Raw genomic sequence first — 22924 nt, forward strand, 5'->3', positions numbered from 1 at the left:
ATCTATGAAAGTACATGAACAACTAAAAAGACTGCAGTAAAATCTACAAGCTATATTGCTTGTGTGAGCTTATCAGACGTTTGTGAAACATATAATCACAATTTATCCAGGTTTGAAACATCTTGGAACTCTATACTGATGATCAATTTTTAGAATACATGAGATTAGTCCTTGCGAAGAAGTATCCTTGCTTTTTAAGAACAGCAGAATGTGCAAAATAGTTGTTCCTACTACCAAATTTATGAATGAGATAATGGAAGTATTCATAAACTGTTAAAAACATTTTAACAAAATTCTAAAATTGATTAATTCAATTCCTAAATTTTGTTTTGAGAGTCTTCTGAGTTTTGGCTTTTTATTCAATTTTATTAAAGTAGATTAAAATAAACAATCATTTTGCAAACATGATTAAGTTGAACTGAGGTTAGAAATCTGAATTTTACCAATAGTTGGCTTCAGGTGCTTTCTTTTTTTAACTTTGTAAATAGTCACATTGTGTGTTGTTTTATTAATACTATTTGAAACGCTTTATGTTAATCATTTATTACAATTGTATTGCAAAATTGGCGGGTTAGTGGAAGAAGAAAAGCTAAACAAAGCATTCAGGGGCATATTTACCATAAATTGGCAAAGCGTGTCATTAAACTAAGAAGGCTAATGACATGCTTCATCACTTTAGAAAAGCGGGGCTGCACCATATTTACTAGAATATGGTGCCGGCCTGCATTTCCCCCTGTGCTAGCGCTATCTTTGGCTGCCTAGCGCCGATGTAGACAACCTTGCACCATGGTGCAAGGGTACCTGTGTCGATAGCAAGATTGTTTATGTGCAGGAAAGTCATCCTTCCTGCACATAAACAATTTTAAATGCCGTTTTGTAACTTCTATGTGTGCTGCTTAATGCGTACACATAGAAGTTGCAAAACAGCATTCATTTTTAAAAATTATTGTTTATATGCAGGATGGTGGACCTTCCTGCATATAACCAATTATAGGCAATTTGCTGTTTCTATGTGTGCTGCACAAGTCAGAACACATGGAGACAGCAAAGACGAGGAGAAATAAAGCATTTCTCCTCGTTTCACCTGTTTAAGACGTGGTTTTCCCTGGTCTTAATTCTGGAACTGCCTCCTATTTACGCTGGCCTTGTAAAAAGGAGCAGACTCAAAATCAATGGGTGTTGCTGTGGAACGCCCTCTGCAACACCAATTTCCCTCCCCTTTGATGCTAAACATAGCGTGAAATGGTGCCTTATTTACAAGGCATCGTAAATCCAAGTTAAGTGGCTTAACGCTTCCTTGTAAATAAGGCGGGGCCCCTATTGCCATCACAACATCACTGAAAGTGACATTGTGGTGGCGAAAGGGACTTGTAAATATGCCACTCAGTCTTCTACTATGACAAGCACATTTTAGTTGTGAAGATGTGTGCCAAGTCCCCTGCTAGAAACTCATCTACATTACACAGATGTCTACTATTAGATGATGTGATGCGGGTTAGCTGGGGTAAAGACTGTGTTTCTTCATGAGAGTGCTAGATTTTTACCATGTCCTGTTGCAGACTTGCAGACTTTCAAACAGCTCCTTGAAAAGAAAGGGGCATATCAGCAACAACCGGCGATAATTATCGCTAAGCGCACTTAGCGCTAGGATAATTATTGCCGGCTATCGCTGGATTTTATCGCGGAGATAGCGTGCTATCAGCGACGCTTATCTCCAAAGCGATAAAAATTTCAGAGTTAGCTGCCAAATGTGTGATTATCGCTGGAAATCCAACGATAATCGCACAACTATTGGCGATACGTTGTTGATAGGGCAGGGCAGACTTAGCCATTATATCCACCTTCCATTGGATATAATGGCTAAGTCAGATTGAAAGCAGGCGTAAGAAAAGTAGCGATAAGCACGGTTAGCGCTACTTTTCTTATCGCCATGCAAGTTAGTGGGAGGTTTGTTGATAGGAGAAATGTCGGTTAGCGACAATTCTCACATTATTTTTGTGCGGAACGCCCACTTTGCATCTCATTAGAGATGCAAAGCTGGGCGTTGAGGGAAGGGCACTAAGACAAGGATTCACGCAATAGCATGACCTTGCTTTTTGCCTGCAAACGGACGCTAAAGCGGCGATAATTTTATCGCGGTGCCTTGATGATATGCCCCGAAGTGTTTTTAGTCCTTTCCAAATTGTCAGTGTTCTTGAGGCAGATCAAGTACGCTGGACTAACGTGGGGTTTGTGAATGAGGCCATAATGAGGGTCACAATATGAAGGTGCTTGGTGTATAAAGAACAAGGCGTTGAGTTGGATTGTTTTCTCCACAGAAACCCAGTTGGACATTTTGAAGGCTGGGGACATGTTGTTCTACTTTATGAGATTCAGTCGTGGTAAACTGTCTTGTTCTGCAGTGTTTGCTGAGTCAGAATTTGGATTTTGGAAAGGGCTATGTTGACAGCATTAATGTAATTCAGTCTTGTTATAATCAGAACATGTTTGAGTTTCTTTCAGTGGCAGGTATTGGATAGCAGAAACCTTTTCATGTTTTAGAGATGATTTTCACCCTGAATCATCGCATTAGCCTTGGGAGTCAGGGTAGTCTCATATCAAATTCATAAACTACCTGTACTGTCTACCTTTTTTGGTCTGGCTTCCGAAAAGCATTTATTGTTACAATTTCTTTAAAATATACATAAAGTGGACTTTGGCGTCACTGATGGAAGTTATTACATTCTCCAATCATGGTAATGGTTATTAGGTATATTATTCCGCCTCCGTAAAGTGCATCAATTCTATGTACCATTTTACATCTGAAAGTACAGTCAATTATCATGTTATTTGTCATATTCAATTCTTTATCTCCTATATGCATTCATTAAGAAATCAATAATGTTTGCTATTATTATTTTCACAGCTCTGGCAAAGCCAATAGGACAGGATATAATGTGGGAAGCTATATTTATGAATGCAAGGCATGCAAACAGTATGTGTGAGTGCTTGTGTTTTATGTTAGCACATTAAAGCCAGACCATTGGCTTTCCAATGCATGCTCTAATAACTGCTTGTAAAATGGCTCAATCAGATTATGTATATGTGTGGAATAATAGTTTTGATACTTTTATCCTTTTAAAGCACTTTTCTAAGTGTCCATTATGTTTCGAAAATGTTCTTTATTTTCAAACAGATATGTAAGAGGCCTTTGAACCTAAGATTCATTTTCAAATATTAACTTTAATTTGGAAAGAGTTCTTAAAAAGGAATAGCATAAAGGCCATTTGAAATTGACAGAAGTATGCAATTGAAAGGTACCCTAAATTCCCTGTTTACAAAAATCATATTCGAAAATTAGTTTCCAGGATGCATTGTTTTTGAGGGTAAGTCCATGTTGGATAGGGGTTTGTGCCAACTGCGGCACATGGGGGTGGGGTGGGAGGGAACAATGTGAGTTATTCATTGGCTGTATGGAGATCTTTTTCTATCATTTTAGATTTTTCCAAGAAGTCTGAGGCAAATGTGTTGCAATTAGTTTGCGGGTGGGACCTAATGAGGAGTCGGTGGGATGTTGAGCGGACTGATGTTTGATAATTTTGAACAGTTTTCTTGGTGGATTTCTAGCATTGTTTAGTTGATCTTTGAATAACTTAGCTTTTGAGATTCTGATGTGTTTGTTGTAGTTTCTCCTCCTTGATCTTAGTTGTTTAAGGTGCTCTAGGGACGGTGCAGATCTCCAGGCCCATTCCGCAAGTCTTAGATTGCGTCGTTGATCATTTAGGCTCCCATTGTACCAAGGTTTGGAGTCTTTAGAAGACAGCCTTTTCGTTGAAAGGGCGCCACTGTGTCAAGAAGGCTAGTCATCGAGTTGTTATAGTGGGTTGTGAGGTCATGGACATCTGTCAAGTCCGCTGGTGGCGATAGTAAATTGTTGGTGAGGGGTGCCAGGTCGTTGTGGTTAATGTTGCGAGTGTTTTTTTTCCAGTGTTTGGGTTTCTTAAGTTGGAGTTTATGTGTCTTCGTTGGTTCAGTGATGAGGAAGGAGATGCTGTGTTGGTATGTCCAGTCACAAGAGACGATCAATTTAAGTATGATGGAGTGTGACCTGGCAATGACAAGATCCAGTGTTGAGCCCAGAATGTTCGTTGGGCTATCACAGAATTGGACAAGTTTGAGGTCAGTTAGGAAGGTTCTTAGGCTGTTAACTGTGGGGCTGTTATGGTCGTTCCAATGAAGATTGAAGTCACAAAGGTAGATTTGGGGGCAGTGTTGCCTCTCATTGGAAGATAGATGATTTCCATGATATGTTCGGTGAATGCAAGATTGTTGCCAGGAGGGTGGTAGATCAAATGTAATTTACATAGGGGACTATTGTTGCTCGCAATGCTTATGGCTAGGTATTCGCACATGGTAAGGTCAATAGTTTGTGACTGAGTCACCGTAAGGTTGATGCGGTGTATGCAGGCTATGCCACACCCAGACCTTTTTGGTCTATCCGCTCTTATAATGTCATAGCCTGGTGGGATTAGAATGTCAAGGATTGGCGCAGAGTCGTTCTTTAGCCATGTTTCAGTTAGAAGGAGTAGGTAGTAAGGAAAGACAAATAAGTACTTCTAAATCCCCTTTTTATAGGTCTCGCCTAGCGTTGGAGCGCGCATGCGCTCCTCACTCTGCGTGGTGTCTTGTAATCGATGAGATTTCTGAAGGGGGCTTGATTGGCTGGCGTCATCATTTATGCTAAACGCTGGCCTCCGATTGAAAATGAGGCTTGTTTGTTAACGCCTTGCCTCCTTTTGGCCCCGCCCATCCAGACTGGATCATTTACTTGCGGCGTTACACCCACCGTCTCCATAAGTCTGTAAGCACTCTTTTGTTTTTATTTACAACACGGTCTGCTTCGGCCGCGCTTGTTTATTTATTTAATTATTGTGCCACGCGGACCATGAGGGAGCGTTTCTCCTCACTAATGTAGTCTGCTTTATTTTCAGCGCGGTCTGATTCGGCCATGCTTGTGTGTTAATGTTGCGCTTTCATGGTGTTTAGCTTCCGCTCCCAGCCCTCCCCCAGTTTGTGTCCGAGTTCCTGTGTTTGGGAGCAAGTTTCAGGGCAAGTCGACATCTGACACCATCCCGAGCCAGGAAAACCTTTCTGCCGCCGTTCCTCGATAATTTGTTGCTTCCTTGGGAAACATAAGCTTAGGTACCCGTTTATAGTTCCACCGTACATATGGAAATTCAAGTGCTGTAGGAGGCCCCTGTGCATTCGTGGTGGTAAGTGCTTGCTGTCCGTGCTCTCTCTCCGTGTAACACATAAACTCCAAACAGGCAACTACCAAACGCACTCAAACACATAGACATTTTTTAAATACTCTACTTACGACCATCTGTTCTTAAGACATCTAAAGGAGGCACCACCGTAAACAACAATTAATAAAAAAATTGTCTAATATTAATCAGCATCTACGCAGCAACCACCAAAAACTGAACGGGCTTTGTGGCGCAGCTCAAAGTGATAACAAGCTGAGTGAGGCATTCAGAGATGTGTGGGAAATATAAACATCCCTATAGCAGGCGCAGTCTCCCACTGAGCTATCCTGCCAGGTGGAGCCCTGGTCTATGTAAAGGTTGCATTCATTTTTGGAGAAACCCAGGGACTTTTTAAAATACTAAAGAGGCTGTGTGAACACGTCACAGACTCAACATTCCGGCTGAATTTGAATCAGCCCCATTAATTTATTGCACCGGCGTGGTTTGTGTAGCGCTCCCTGCAAAACGATTCGCCTCAAGGTGTTTAGTTTAGCGCACACTTCCGGTCAAAGATCGACGATTAGCGGGAGGATGAGGTGACCACTGGCCTAACTGAGAGTCTTAACGGCCAAGTGCACCCATGTCCGTGCACCCGCGCCAGTGAGTCAATGCTTTTCTGCCAACAAGGCATTGCATTTTGGGGTTTGCACTCAGGGCCAACCTTTAGCATATGTGAGCTGGACCCAGGGCGCCAACCTCCATAGAGGCTGAAAGTGTCACGCAAGGCATGGAACTACTTAACAGCTGTAGGATTTTGTTTAATTTGAAGTGCAACCAGAAATGTACAACTTTGCAATAATTTGCAAAATGCACGCCACCCAGGACTGAAACATAATTGCGCCGGTGGCATAGAGACATCCGTAGCCACATAAGTGGAGGAGGGTGGGGGGCATACACTCATCTGCTTTGCAGGCCGGTTTTACACCAGGGGCAAGCACCACCCAGCAAAGTTATTTATCCCATCCTTCTTTTGTTTACACACACTGCAGGACTACAAGTACCAAAATGCAATGGGTAAATCAAACCTGGACAAAATGCTGCAGCTGAGAGGTGCTGCCCTCACTCGAACGCGGAGTCAAATGTAAATTTGTGAACTATGGGAGCCTTTCTGTGATGAGCCATGAAAAGTGCCTGCCCTCATCCGTACCCCTACAGAAGGGGTGCTGCCTGCGTGCTTGAAGGCGGAGTTTTGAAAAGCACAAGACGAATTTTAGAGGAAAATGGATTTTGAGTGCGGTTTCAAACATTAATTTGCAATGCAATATGTCTCGCCTTTAGCAAGTTTGAGCTATTGGCATTGTAAATGACAATGCCTTATATTTATGTTTTGGTTTTTAAAACAAAATAAAAGGCATTGTCATTTACAATGCCAATAGCTTAAAGTTGTGTAAAAGCGAGACCTATTGCATTGCAAATGATTGTTTGTCAATATCATCCTTGAAATACTAGGAAGAGCACCATGATATCCATGAAGTCATAAAAGATAATGTTTGGCACACATATTCAGGGAAATGGGAAACAGGTAAATTCAGAAAATGCATCAATTTTGCAAAGTTTTGTGGAAAATATAATTTTACTTCCAGAAATATTTTGTAGGTGTATATTTAGGTAAACGACCAAAATATAGAATCCAAAATATAGACACGACAGAATATCGACTCCAAAATATAGATAGCACAGAATATCCAATTACCAAAATATAGATAGGACAGAATATCGAAATTGGGGTATGAAATATCGATTTCCATAATATCGAATTTAAAATATAGATTTCCATAATATCGTTTTTTGTTTTTAGTGTTATGTATGGTAGTATATGTGTTAAAATTGTGTATTATTTTCGTAATGTATGTTTAATTTTTTTAAAGTAATGAATGTTATGTAATTTAATATTTGTGTAATTTAATTCCGTAGCGGGTTGTGGGTTTATAGGGGAATAGGGTGGGAAGTAATTTAATTATAGCAAATTAAATATTAATTTTTATTTTATGTATTGATAATTAATTGATTGATAATAAATTAATTGATAATTAATTTGTATTAATTGGTAATTATTTTTTATTAATTGATTAATTGATAATTAAGTTAATTGTATTTTTTATTATTAGGAGCGGGTTGTGGGTTTATAGGGGAATTGGGTGGGAAGTAATTTAATTGTAATAAAGTAAGGGGTCGATTCCGATCCTGGATTTTTTTTTCCCATACGACTCGTATCCGTATTTTTTTACGTACGAATCGTACAAGTCCCGTACAAGCGGCGAAGTACGATTCGTACGTGAAAAATACATACGAATCGCCTCGGGAAAAGTCTACAAGACGTCCCGGACAGTTTTACATACAATTCGTAAAACTGAAGTCCGAGCGCGCAAGTACGATCCGTACCGCCCGTCCGAAAACACAAGCGCATGGAAAAGGCTCCATACGGAGCGAACTTTGTATGAGTACACTTGTGCCAGGGGTATGAGTCGTACGCCCCCCCCAGCCTCCCACCTCTCCCGCGTACGTCCGCACCATACTCCCCATCCCCGTATGTACGGCGCATACCCCCCACCCCCCGTATGTACAGCGCGTACCCCCCACACCCCGTATGTACGGCGCGTACCCCCACTCGCGTATGTTCGCACCGTACCCCAGGCGTACCCCCCACCCGAATCGTACTTCGCCGTTTGTACGGGACTTGTACGGACCGTACATACGCGAGGATTGGGGTACGCCTGGGGTACGGTGCAAACATATGCGGGTGGGGGGTACGCGCTGTACATACGGGGGTGGGGGGTACACGCCGTACATACGGGGGTGGGGGTACACGCCATACATACGGGGGTGGGGGGTACGCACCGTGCATATGCAATGTTGGGGTACGCACTGTACATGATGACACGTACGATGTGGGTGATGGCGTGTACGTCGCGTAGCGGGCCCCCTTTTCCTCGTGCATCGCAGCGTACTTAGCTGTGCCGGCACTTTTTGGCTCCCGTAAAAATATAGCCGTGCGGAGTGCTGTAGGTACGAATCGTACTTGCTGGTCCGTAAAACGCTGCCTGACTCCGTGCGGACGTCGCGTATGCGCTATCCAGGATCGGAATTGTATGTATTTTTTAGCCGTACGGTGTTTTTTACGATTCGTACGGAAATGGTATTTCTGTACGAATCGTACTTGCTGGTTTGTACGGTGGAATTCCCGGGTACGAGTCGTATGGAGAAAACGCTCCGTACGACCATTTGTACCCGGGTTTTACAGGATTGGAATCGGCACCTAAATATTCATTTTTATTTATGTGTATTGATAATTAATTGATAATTAATTATTAATTGGTAACTCATTGTTATTAATTGCTAATTAACTTTTTTTTCAATGGTAATTAATTTTTATTAATTGTTAATTATTTTTAATACATTTTTTATTGGTATTGATAATTAATTTAATCCTATTTTATTATTAAATCATTACTTTTCCTATTGTTGCACTCTCAGGAGTGGGAATAGTAATTTTTACCCTCCCGCAATCCAACGCTTTCCCTACTGTTGCACTCACTGCAGTGGGAATAGTAATTTTTGCCCTCCCGCTATCCAACGCTTTCCCTACTGTTGCACTCTTTGGAGTGGGAATAGTAATTTTTACCCTCCCGCTATCTAACGCTTTCCCTACTGTTGCACTCACTGGATTGGGAATAGTAATTTTTACCCCTACGCTATCCAGCACTTTCCCTACTGTTGCACTCACTGGAGTGGGAATAGTAATTTTTACCTTCCCGCTATCCAACGTTTTCCCTACTGTTGTACTCTCTGGAGTGGGAATAGTAATTTTTACCATCCCGCTATCCAACGCTTTCGCTACTGTTGCACTCACTGGAGTGGGAATAGTAATTTTTACCCTCCCGCTATCCAACGCTTTCCCTACTGTTGCACTCACTGGAGTGGGAATAGTAATTGTTACCCTCCCGCTTTCCAACGCTTTCCCTACTGTTGCACTCTTTGGAGTGGGAATAGTAATTTTTACCCCTACGCTATCCAACGTTTTCCCTACTTTTGCACTCACTGGAGTGGGAATAGTAATCTTTACCCCTACACTATCCAACACTTTCCCTACTGTTGCAGTCACTGGAGTGGGAATAGTAATTTTTACCTTTCCGCTATCCAACGCTTTCCCTACTGTTACACTCTCTGGAGTGGGAATAGTAATTTTTACCCCTACGCTATCCAACGTTTTCCCTACTGTTGCACTCACTGGAGTGGGAATAGTAATTTTTACGCTCTCACTATCCAACAAAATCTCTACTTTTTTTTACATTACATTTATTATTTTTACATTTTAAGTATGTTTTATTTAATTGTTTTTAATATTTAATTACTTTTATATTATTTTTAATACATTTAAAAAATTCGATACTTTAGCTAACTATATTTTAACATTCTATATTTTGGAATTGATATTTTAGTACTTACCTGTTTGTAGATAGAGAATATGCCCAACTTCCCAGGTACTGCCTGAATGGCCAAACAGGCCGCTCAGGCCAATCACGATGCTGCACATGGAGCGTCATGATTGGCTGGGAGAGTCCGGGAGCCTGGGTTCTTCCGGTGCTGCAGAGTGATGACGGAGGAGAGACATGTGGAGGCGAAGAAGAAGGTATGTTTATTCTCCCCTCCCCTGCCTCACCACTCTCGTTCTGAGGCAGCCACCACTTGCAAGATTTATTATTGTTTTTAAATAACATTTTGCCCAACTTATTGAAACACTGCACACAACGTTTACCATGGCCAACTTCATATACCCCTGACTCAACTATTTATATGATATACCTATATAGGGGGATATTCTCAAGAACTTGTGATAACTACTGCAAAAGTAGCTTAACGCAACTCTTCACATCGCAGTCTATAGCGGGAAAATAACACTGTGTTAACGTGATATTCACAACACGGCGGTGCCATGCGATGGACCCACAACAATGCGTCAATTGAACACGTTAAAATCAATGCAACGCCGCAAAAATGTGAAACACTAAAGTGAAAAAAGCGGTGATGACGCAAATCGCGATACAAAAATCAGTGAAAACCGGCCACAGGCCTGCAATCCCCATGAGACATGCGGGAAAATGCACTCTAAAAGTTGGGAAAAAAACACATTCAAAAGCCAAACAACAGTGAAGCACAATGGAGGCAGCCGGAGCAAGTGCAGAGGACAACCAGAACACCACAAGCCCCCCGGAGGACCAGCCTGGAACCTCGAGGTCAGGGAAGGGCTAGGAGAAGAACAGTAGGGAGAGGTTCTGTCCGCAGGAAAACAGGATCCTGATAACGGAGATGATAGAACACCATCAACTACTGTTTGCCACCTCCACTGTGTCACTGGTAACTAACAATGGAATATGGCAGACCATCGTGGACAAGGTGAATGCAGTTGGAGTGCTGAAGAGGACAATGCAAGTATGCAACATATCAGCATATATAAGCACAGAAGTCAGAGGCACACCGCATGTAAGGGATAAGGGGCAGCCAAATCAGAGCTGCAGGGGCGACTCCCCCAAAATGCGGCACACACACACCACTTGCAGAGCAAATCAACATTGACAACGATGTGGCACAATCCGCAAAACGCCTGCAACAGAACAGAGGACACAACTGGTTCCGCTTGTGTGCAGAAACTGGCTAATCACATGTGGAGGGAAATGTGAGTTGACAATGTACAAGTACAAACACACGTCCATGATGTTGTCGGAATGTCCACTGTCCCGCATCTTATAGGCAGCTCCCCACCAACAGTCACAATGTACACTATCATGTAGTCTGAATGTAAACATGTACAATGCAACAACATACATGTGAGCACAATGTTAAACTGCCCTTCACATTGCAGAGGGAAATGCAACACCTCCTGCAGAGCAGTCCCAACCTCTATTCTCTGATGACGAAGAGGACCCCGACACCTTTGTCTCTGTCGCCCTCCAACAGCTCGTGGATAGCCTCTGCAGCCCACTTCCAGGAGCAGGGCAGGTCAGCTGCTACAAGGGGAACCCACCCCCTGCACAGAACACACAGCAGGCAGCACCCACCACCACGGCTGCCTCCCAGGTCCCCCACAATGTACACATGGCCTTCCAACGCCGTGTGTTGGGGTGCCAGGAGAAGCTGGCTGAACAGGTGCAGGTGGTGTTCGACCGCATGGCAGACAAACTAGACACCATACGTGGGTGTCTAAGTACTATCAGTGACCACTCACAGTCCCTAACAGACACCGACAGTCCACTCCATGCCCTCCAACGAACCATGGCTGACATCGCCAGAGTCCTGACTCTGCAACAAGAATGACTGTCTAGCCAGAGTGGCTCCAGCAAGCTTGCCCAAGAGTTGGGACTCATGCGGAGGCTCGTGGAAAACATGGGGCGGATGTGGGTGGAAAGATCGGCTGCCATGGCTGCACACGAGCGAGGGGTAGCAGGGTCACTCAATGCCATAAAGACCCTCCTCATGGCATTGCTGCCACAAGGCCTGGCACTGATGCATGCTGCTGCTACCACTCCATCCACATCCCCGGCCCATGATGTGTCAGTGCCACACAGTGCGGTGGACATTCCACCACCGGCCCCTGAGGTGTCAGTGCCACACAGTGCTGGAGACAGAACACCACCACCCACATGTGAGGCACCTGAAACAGCAGAGGACAAAGATGTGGATGAACCTGCCCTCGTGGTCAGGAGGAAGCGGTAGCATTCATCTCTGCCATATGGCCTGTTTCTGCTTGGTTCTGCCCTCTGCATCATCAACTTCCACTGTCTCCCGATGCACTCTGCAACTCTCACCTTGGACCTCCACATGGACTGCCATATTCTGTTTGGTCACCAATGACACAGCTATCAGACTGAAGACTGGACTCCTCCTCTTCTGATGTACTTGTCATTCCCTGAAGGACTCTTGCGGGCCTTCTACGGGCTAAAAATGTAAAGTGGGGTTTTCAGGGCCCTGTACTGCTCAAGCTGCAACACTCCACTGAATGTGCATTAAACATTCATTTTCACACCGATGTGTCATGTCTATAATCTTGCAAGTGTGGAGGCATGGATGTATGTAGGATTAATGAGTTCGGGTGGTGCCGACACTAGAACGGAGACACACGCACTAGTTACTTCCTTGTCCAGCCCAGACCGGAGCCACACCCAGAGCCCGGGAGTCATTGTTGAAACCCCTACGCTGGACTGGCATATGCCAGGCCAGCTCACTCCGCTTACGCTCATGGGGGAACAACGCTACATGTCCCAGGTCTACCCTGTAGGGATCTGCTGCTCACAGGTCTAGTTGTCAGCATGCCACAGCCACTGCCTCATGGCTGGTTTACACCCACACCACATCCATCCAGCACAGGTGTCACAGGACATGTGACCCTGCCAATAAAAAGGGCCTGGCACATGTGCTGGACGCCATTTCCACTCTGCAAATGGGTGTGTGCGTGTGGGCATCATTTCTGCCTGAGGGCCTAGGGCCCGGGCACAGCACATTGCCTGGTGCCGGGGGTGACATTATGGCATCCGCACCACGGGACTCAATCATAAAGGGTCCATGGCTTGCGGGGCACAGACTTGATGGCACCAGATACACTGTGGCAGGCACAGGCACACCGCCACTGGACGGTGTCTTTCGGTGCACTGAGGTAGGGGCACCTTAAGTGCGGAGCGGATGTGCAGCTTGTGATGATGCCCGTCCAGGTGGTCCGGAATGGGGGCATTATTGTGAGCTCTGCTGGACCGCAGGGTAGGCTTGAGCCAGTGGGCAGTGCGGGCCTATGGCCACGTGGCGTCATCTCGCAGTTCACAGAGTTAGTGGCACCTCAAGGGCAGAGCGGGTGTGCAGCCTTCGATGAGGCCGGATGCACTGATATGTTCTCTGCCATAGCGAAATCTAGACCCAGAATCAAGTGTGTGACCTGGTGGCCCGCGGTGCGGGGCTGCATGATGTGGAGGGTGCCATGGTCATAGGCCCCGGGCTTGGGGCTCCCACTTGCACGTGGTGGGCCCTCTTGGAGACACGCCGGTGGCGGAAAGTGAGCAGTGAGGCTTGGTTGCGCAGAGGCGGGCAATCATCGCTGGGAGGTGGAAGGGGCTGGGGTGCATCGGCCTGTGTGCGCAGGGGCGGGCAAGCACTGATGGCGTGTGCTACTGTATGGACTCTGCCATTCATGTCTCTGGCAACTGTTTCAGATGCGGGACCTGGGGGACTGCAGTGTGTACCGGCACGTGGTTGGAGACACACCGGTGGCTGCAGGTGAGCAGTGATGCCTGTGTCTGCAGTGTCGGCACTCTCTCTCCCGCCCTCTCTGTCTCTCTCTCCCTCTCTCTTTCTCTTTCTCTTTCTCTCCCTCTCTTTCTCTTCTCTCTCCCTCTCTTTCTCTCTCCTTCTCCCTTTCTCTCCCTCTCTCCCTCTCTTTCTCTGTCTTTCTCTCTCCCTCTCTCTTTCTCTCCCTCTCTCCCTCTCTTTCTCTCTCCCTCGCTTTCTCTCTCCCTCTCAGTCTCTCTCTCCCGTTCTCTCTCTCTCTTTTTCACTCTCTCTCTCTCTGTCCTTTGATGGGCGCATGACACACCTTCTTTTCTAGATGTTTGTCTTGCAGGCTGTGACTCATAGAATGCCCAGAGAAGACCCGCGGTGCCTCTTCAAGATTGTTGTTTTTTGTTTATTCTGTAATAAAGGTTTTAATTGGATTATATGATATGAATGTATGATTTCCATTTTCTGGCCACACCTGTATGCTAGGTGTTGTGATTGTGCGACTTCAGGCGATCTGTTTGGTTCATGGTTTCGTGGAGTTGATGTGCATTCTCTTTGTCCAAAGGGAGGGGGTGGGGTGGGGTCCGGGGGTGGGTGGCGGTGGGTGTTGTTACCCTATTGGGGCTCCAGGCTGCATGTTCAGTTGCTCGGGGGCATCTGTTGTTTTTTATGTTTGGCCATGGGCTGTGCTCCCTTGGCTGCTGCTGTTTGTCATCCGACTTTACATCAGGTCAGAGCAGGTGTTACTTTCCTGCTGCTAATGCGCCTTATCACCTGTTTTGGGATCTTATCATCAAACTGGCTAGTTGTTGAGAATGTTGTGGAGTGGTGTTGTCGCTGATTTTTGCTCGGGAACGCCTACTCTGCATCTCATTAGCGATAGTTGCCGGGGTCATCCATGGCGATATTTTTTGAGGATGCTATCGCCGGAAAACTGGTTATATGGGCTGTTAGCACCCGCTTGTGAATGGGGTGTTAAATTTATCACGACTTTGGCTGAGATAAAGTGCCGATAACTCGGCAATAGCTCCTTGAGAATATGCCCCATAATGTTTTCACTACCAGCAGAAAACTGAGGAAAAAGCCACTATTTCTGATTAATTGCCGTTTACACAGCAGTTCCTAATGTGATGGTCTCGGCACTCTTTATTATTACTGCATATTTCAGTAACGTGTGTGGCTGTAAGGTAAATACAGAAAAGAAAATGCGTAATAAAAAAAATCTCTAGATTTGCCTCATCTTTTTCACTAATTGAGGCTCATTGTAGCACAAAATAAACAAACTGCTTTTGAAGTAAACAAGTTTCATTAACGAGATGAAACTTTTAATATAAATATACAAAGTTGGAATATTTTGCCATTATGGCTAGACGTTCAGATAAAAATATTAAACCATGCTAATTCTACAGATATTTTTATCTTAATATCAAGCTTTGGCTCCCTTCATTCGCATTCAGTTTTCAAGAGTTTCATATTTCCATGTTCATTTGTGTGAAGAAAATTGGTTGCATGTTTCACATGATGTGAGATATGTTTGGCAATTAAAAATAAGAATTGTGATTTTGTAATTTAATTCAGTAATAAAATATCAATGGTGAAATGAGAGCCTTTAAAAACAAACTCAAAGAATTGCTTATCCTCACAACTGGATTATTGGCACGGCAGCAGCAAAATCATTTCTGGTATGTTGTTAGTCAGTCAATACAGTGCCATTGTAACACAGTGTTAATTTTGCAGGGCTCTATGTGATGCCATAAACTGTAGGCAGGGTCGGACTAGCCTGCAGGGCAAATGGGCAGTGCCTGGAGAGCTGGCCCGACAGGTCAGTGTGTGGGCTGGATTTTTCGTTATTTTTGTGCCAGTTTAATAGTCTGCTAGGCTGGTTTGTACAGTTATTTTCCCTGATATTAAATCAAACATTGCCTGCTGCAAGCTCAAATCCATGCAGTCTTTAATATCTTGGAAAACAATTATAAAGTGTATCTTTACAAGTTCAAAGTTGTCCCAGTTTGCAAACATGGGCCAAATTTTTACCTTTCTAATTCATTATTGTGGAGCACTTTTATTTTGACGCCCATGCCTATTTTCTGTCCTAGTCCGACCCTGACCACAGGGGATGCTGACTGTTTTATGCAAAGGGAGGATCGACAAGAGGAGGATCCAACCAAGACAACACCTCCTGCACGCCACAGGTCTATGTCTATACACATGCCACCACCACCCCACATTTGGCCAGGAGCAGACCTCCAGGAATGCGTAGTTTGTAACTACTGGTGCGTACAGACATTTGAGGAAATAGAGCGGGTGCACTGACAAAGATAGTCTGTGGGAGCTCAACAAGAAAAGTTTTTCCCCAGTGAGGAGCTCTACCCCAGTGCCCACACCGTATTGGCACATAAGACAGGGGAAATAAGGGTTGCATCATAATACACGAGGAATACCAAATCAAAGCTGATACAACAAAGTGTTTCCTTGAAAAATATAAACGGGATGTCACATTACAGGTGAGTAAAATGATTGCTGCCTTTGTTGACTACGACTAGACTTTTTAACTCAGCTTCCTTGTGCTTATTGACATAGGGCCTGATTATGAGTTTGGCGGTGTGGGAGCGGGCGGCACGCCACAGCTCCACACCCCCAAACCTCACCGCCAGCCACCCACCAGATTCTGAGTTTTCAGGTGGTCTGACGGGTGGTCACTTGGCGGTCCCATGGTAGTGCTTATTAAAAAGGCACCGCAGTGGGAACGCCAAAGCCCGTTCCTGCACAGCATGGACTGTGCCATCCATGCTGTGCAGGAAAGAGGGTGCATTCAGACAGGGGGCACACCATGTGCAGGGGGGGGGCTGAATGCATCCTCAGGCCATGGGGGAACAGGGGGCCCTGTAGAGCCCCCTTAGTTTCCACACTGCCACAGGTTTCAATGGAGGGCTCACTGCTATGAAATCTTTGATGGTGAGGAAACTCATAATATGCTTGGCGGGCTGCAGTAGGTAGGTTGGAATGAAGGGAACAGGGCTAGTCATGCAACTGGGGGCAGGCGTGAGTTAAGGGTAAAGAGTTGTCCTACTGACGGCTATAACCAGGCTATAAGTAAGGTGCTGGAGTCATCTGGAGTTGAAAATAGTGAATTATGCTGGCAGGTAAGGTCTTGTAAGTGTGGGGGTAATGTGTTTAAGCCCAGAAAAAAACCATAGGAGGATCGTGGCTTAATAGCAGCTCTGAAGTATAGGGATCTTACTTACGAATGTTATGTAGGCAAGATATCAATAGGCTTGCATACATATGCTAATGAGTGAGGGAGAAGGGTTGGCTAAGCTTAAAAATGCAGTGTTATGAATGGCTGTGAGGAGGTATGTTACATTGGGCCATATCATGCAGATTTGTGTGTTAGGAAGAGTAGAAGTTCATAGGAGACAACAAGAATGAAAACCACTGCAAGATGGCTGCAATTAATGTGCTGAGTCCTTCTTCCCTGACAGTGTTGCAGGGTGATTGGCTATTAAGTCCTACTTTACTGTCTACCCATCAGATTAGGTAGAGTCCTGTGTTTGTTTTATGTGATTGAAGAGTGAAGAGACCTTCTTCCCTGACAATGTTGCCAGGCAATTAGCTATTCAGTCCTTCTTTACTGTCTACATACCACAATAGGCAGAGTCCTTTGTTTGTTTGATATAATATGAAGCGGGCCACCATTTTGGGGATAATGATAATGGGGTGATGGGCCCACCAAATGGAATGAAGGTTCAGCAAGATTCCAAAGCAACAAACAAAGCAACAAAGCATTAGCTGTGAGTTTGCAGGTGGGTGGTAATTCAAGACTAAGCCCAGTGGCAAGAGGAACTGAGAGCTGCTCTGAACACATCCAGTCACGCTGTGATCTGGTCGGTACCGTCTGGGAGAAGTCAAGGAAGGATGTATTGCAGGCAACAAAAAGGACAGTAGACTTCTTTTAGAGCACAGCATCAGCCCCCAGAAGCCTGCCACGGGTACTAGACTGGCCAGCCTCCAAACCACTCCACAACAGCCGCCAGAGGAAAAAGGGCAGGGGAGCAATTGAAATACCTATAACTCTAACTGGTGAATTTCTATGGTTTTTAAAGTTTAAAATGTTATGTTGTTACTGAACATTTCACCAAACTATAATGTTAGATCGACCTCTGTTTTTTCCTATGAATTTCTAGGGTATTTTCAATGCAAAGTAATATTTGATTACCATCCTTAAAGCCAAACACCCCCACCGTGAACAGCTGTGACCAGGCCTTGCTGCCAATCCCCGCAGGCAGCCAACCCCACACTGCGCACGCCCTTTGGTTGTGTACAGCGGGGTGTTGGCCGTAGGTCGACCCCCGCCTCAGGCAACAAAACCCCCTCTACCCTCAACACCCTATAAATAAAGCAGATCTATCTTCTTTCACCAAAAATACAAATACTTTTAATCAAATGTATATTTCAATAATACACGCAATGCAATGTTTGTTATTATTGATTACTTTAAATAATACTTAATGAATTGTTATTAAACTACGTCTTTGACTCTTTCTTTTTATATACTTTTTATTATTGCATTTGCAAATGTGAAAATAAATAGTCAGAAATATATTATTTTTTCTAGAAGGAAAAAAATCCAAACTGGTTTTTTAGTCTACTTTTTACCATTTTACGCACCAAAAAATGCAATCATAAAAATAACCAGATAAATGCTTTGTATTTTACGCGATACACTGTGTCACATAAAATACAATCATACAACCAACCACTAGGTGGCACTACAATCCCAGCTGTAGAACAAAAGATCCAGCCTGGGAAATGCTTAAAAAAAAATTGGTGAGTTCTGTTGGAGTCATGGTTTCAATGACTCAGGAGAAACACTTTTTTCTAGTGTTGCTGAGGGGCTGCAGTAGTCCCTGCAGCCCCCCACAAAATTAAAATAAATACTGGTGATGTCTCTGCCACTTCTAGAGACATAACCAAAAACAAAATGTAGGTAAATAGCCCTCCCATGGCATTATGGGGCACTCCTTGAAGGAACAGTGAATAATGAGTGAGCGTCTGTGGCCACTCATTTGTGTTTTGGTATTTTTCATTTTTTTTCCTGCGTGCTCCAGTCCTACTCAGGACACCCACTTTTGTTTTTTTATAGGGGCAGTGGGGGGGGGGGAGCCCCATGGCCCCTGCGGTCACCCATGGGACCGTGCAGGAGCTGTTTTTTATTTTATTTTTACAGGGTGTGACCACCTGAGGTACCCCAAATCATGATTCTTGTTGGGGGCCACAGGGGAAGTCCAAGGGCCTCCATGTCCCCCCTCGCTCCCTTCAAGGGAGTAGCCAACTTTTTTATTGACAGGGTGACCTGATGCCCATCTGGGGCAGTCCACAGCATTATAATTATTAAGGGCTGCGGGGGGAGCCCCAGGGTCGTCGCGGCCCTGCCAGCTCTCAGCTCCTCAAGGAGCCAGCATATTTGTTTAAGTGAAGTAACCAGGTGCCCACCCAGGGCATCCCACCCTGAATCCTTTGTTAGGGTCTGCCCGCTGACTGCCCTACTTTCAGCCATCACGGGTGCAACAAGAGCCGGCATTGCTCCAACCCTGTGGGAGCAGTTTTCTTTTCCAGGGAGGGAGTCATTCAAAGCATTTTCCTGGCCAACAGTGTTGGACTAAGGAACTGATTATGATGGTGGTGGGACCGCCACCATCAGGCTTTCGGTAGCGGTCCCACTGCCATCCAGCCCATCTGATTCAACCACTGCATTACGATGCAGGCGGTTGGATCATGACTGGCAGGGGGAAAAGCTGCCAAGTTTGACAAGATCAAGTATCCTGTCAGAGCAGTGGTCAGACTCATATTCCCTACAATGGGGCGATGCCTGCTCAGGCACCGCCGTAGGGATTGGGCTGTCCCTTTCCTCCAGCCCTTTCATGGCAGTTAACCCGCCATGAAAAGGCAGGCCCAAAGTGACTTGGGGCCCCTTCCCATCAAGGCAGATGATTTGTATACTTTATGACCACATATGCATGTACCTAAGACAATGATATATTTTGACAGTGGATGCATTTGCACTATGCAATTTAGATATTAATTGTTTTTACCTGCTGCATCGTTGGTATTCATGTACAGAAATCTTGTGTATACATCAAAGGGTTTCGTTGTGGTTTGATGTTTGTTAGTGTGTCTTTTATGTCTATCATTATCTTGAAAGGGTACTAATGGGGCCCTTGGTACCCCAAATATTACTTAAATATTAGTGCTATTTTTGGAGACAAATAAACTGAAAACATAATTTAAAAATAAAGTATGTTAAAAATAGATTTTCCAAACATTATTAAAAACACTCAAAATTAATAAATATTCAAAAGGTTCTTAATATGCTGCCCATTTAAAATATATAAATAATTATGAATTAATCAAATAAATATTATTAACAATAAATAAATGCAACTTCCCTCCCTATTCCCCTACAAAACCAGCAAACCACTCCTAAAATATACATTAATTACTAAAATATGAACAATTATAGTGTACAATTCCGCAAATTAATTTAAATAAATTGCCGTTTAAAAATCTGATTACATGATTAATAATTCATTAATAACAAAAAATGAAATACCACTAATATAAAACTATCTATAATTTAATAAACTTCCAACCCAGTTCCTGCACACACCCAGTACTCTGTACTAAAAACAACAACTAAATCAAAAATAAATGCACATTAAAAATAACAAATTAAACTTCAATGCATAAAATAACTATCAAACAATACAAATTTGCCTGATCAATAACACATTGAATTTCCAATATAAACAAGAAAAATAAAATTAATTATAATTCAATTTACTTCCCATTTTATCCCCTACAACCCCCAAAACCTACTACTACATTATAAATTACCAATTCAATTTGAAGAAAAAAATAAACATTTTAAATTACAAACTATACAATATTAATAACAAATATGCTAACAATGCTAACACCTACAATTAATATTCTAACTAATATATATTAAAATTATGCTTTTTTTTTACAACAATATTGAAGCAAACAATATGAAATAATAAAATATAAAATAAAACAACATTATTTAAAACAATACTTGAACATGCTCGTCCCCGACTGAGTCCGGCACATGTCGGGTCTACACCTGGATGTCCAGGAAGCCACTTCCGTGCCTTGGGAAGTTTTCAACTACGCTGAGACACCAAGCAACATCCATTCCTGCCGTGATACATGTCATAGAAGGGCCAGAGGCTGACTGTCTTCTTAGCCTGCCAACGGCCGAACGACTGCGGTTGGTGGAAATTCTGTATCGTGTCAGCAATGACTGTGACATGTCCACAAGTTCCCAAAGCTGTTCCTGGGACTTGGCAAAATGAACGGGGGCCAGATCCGTCTACACATTATTGACCAAGTCCAGCCGGTCGCCCAGCATCCTCGGAAGGGGCCATTCCATCTCCAGCAGGCCGTGGAAGACGAACTGCAAGATCTGCTAACAGCTGACATCATCGAACGGATGGAAGGTCCCACACCATGGGTGTCACCAGTGGTAATCGTTCCAAAGAAAGGGACTCCTGGAAAGGTGCGGTTGTGTGTGGACATGCGGATGCCCAACACCGCCATCGAGAGAGAGCGTCATCCAGGCCCCCACTTGAGCGACATGATAGCCGCACTGAATGGCGCTCGAGTGTTCTCCAAGCTGGACCTCAACAAGGGGTACCATCAGTTGGAACTTCATGAGAGCTCTCGGTACATCACAACATGTGCAACGCCCCTGGGGTTGTATCGATATAAAAGACTGAACTTCGGAATCTCCTCAGCCGCCGAAATATTTCAGGAAGCCATTCGCCAGACCATCCACCACATCCCCAACACACTGAACTACAGTGACGACATCTTAGTGTATGGGGCTAATGTCCAGGACCATGACACTGCCCTAGACCGAGTCTGCCATGCCCTCCTAGAAGCGAACTTAACGCTCAACAAAGATAAATGTGAGTTTCATCAATCGAAGCTGAAGTTCTTTGGGCACGTCTTCTCGTGGGCCGGGATGAAGTCCGACCCTGATAAAGTGAGCCCGTTAAATGACACCAAGAGCCCACGAGACGTCAGCGACGTGCGGTCTTTCCTGGGAATGGCGAGCTACTGCTCGAGGTACATCAAAGACTATGCCACCCTCAGCCACCCACTCCGAACACTGACCAAGCAAGGACAGCCATTTGAGTGGACTCATGAGTGCGAGCAGGCCTTCCAGGAGATTAAACAAGCTGTGGGAGCAGCTGAGAGTTTGGCTTACTTCAGCCCTGACCGCAAGACTGAAATAACGGTGGACGCAAGCCCTGTCGGCCTAGGTGCCATCCTAGCTCAATACGACAACGACACGGATCAACGGCACATAGTGGCTCATGCCAGCCGGAGTCTCTCCGACGCGGAAAAGGCGTACTCCCAACCCGAAAAGGAGAGTCTAGCGGTAGTGTGGGCCTGTGAACACTTTCACGTGTTCATATATGGAAAACACTTCACCATGGTGACGGATCACCAAGCGCTCGTCACCATCTTTGGGAATCCGCGCTCCAAAATGCCACCTCGCATCGAACGCTGGGGACTGCGTTTGCAAGAGTATACGTACACCATCGTACATAAACCGGGAAAATCAGCCAACCCGGCTGACTACATGTCGCGACACCCCGAGCCATCCCAGCTCTCCAGATCGTCTGTCGCCGAGGAATATATCCACTTTGTAGTGGATCAAGCGTGACCACCCGCTGTTCCCCTGGAGGCCATTCAACAAGCCACTTCACAAGATGAGATGTTACAGAGGGTGATTCGCAGGGTGCAGACACACCGATGGCGGCACGAAGAGCCTCATGAGGGGAGTGATCAGACGATGCGTCAGGAACTGCAGGCGTTCAGAAACGTGAGCGGAGAGCTGTCTGTCACCGCAGAGGGTCTGCTATTAAGAGATCACCGAATTGTCATTCCCAGTCAACTGCGCCAAGGGGTCATCAACCTGGCTCATGAAAGTCATCGAGGCGTAGTTGCGACAAAGAGGGCTCTCCGAGAGCGTGTCTGGTTCCCGCTTCTTGACAGAATGGTAGAGCTCACGCTGAAGGATTGTCCGCAGTGTCAAGTGGAAGGGCACGGTGATCCTCCAGCCCCACTTCAAATGGCGCCGCTACCACCTGGAGTATGGCATGAATTAGCCATGGATTTTTACGGTCCAATGCAATCAGGCAAATATGTTCTCGTAGTAATTGACGAATACTCACGATTTCCCATCGCCAAGTTTGTGTCATCCACCAGCGCTGCCGCCACCATTAAGGTGTTGGACGAAGTCTTTGCAGCCTGGGGTGTGCCCAAGGAATTGAAGACAGACAATG

The sequence above is a fragment of the Triturus cristatus genome, chromosome 3_1 (assembly GCF_964204655.1).
Source record: "Triturus cristatus chromosome 3_1, aTriCri1.1, whole genome shotgun sequence".
NCBI classification, from domain to species: Eukaryota; Metazoa; Chordata; class Amphibia; order Caudata; family Salamandridae; genus Triturus; species Triturus cristatus.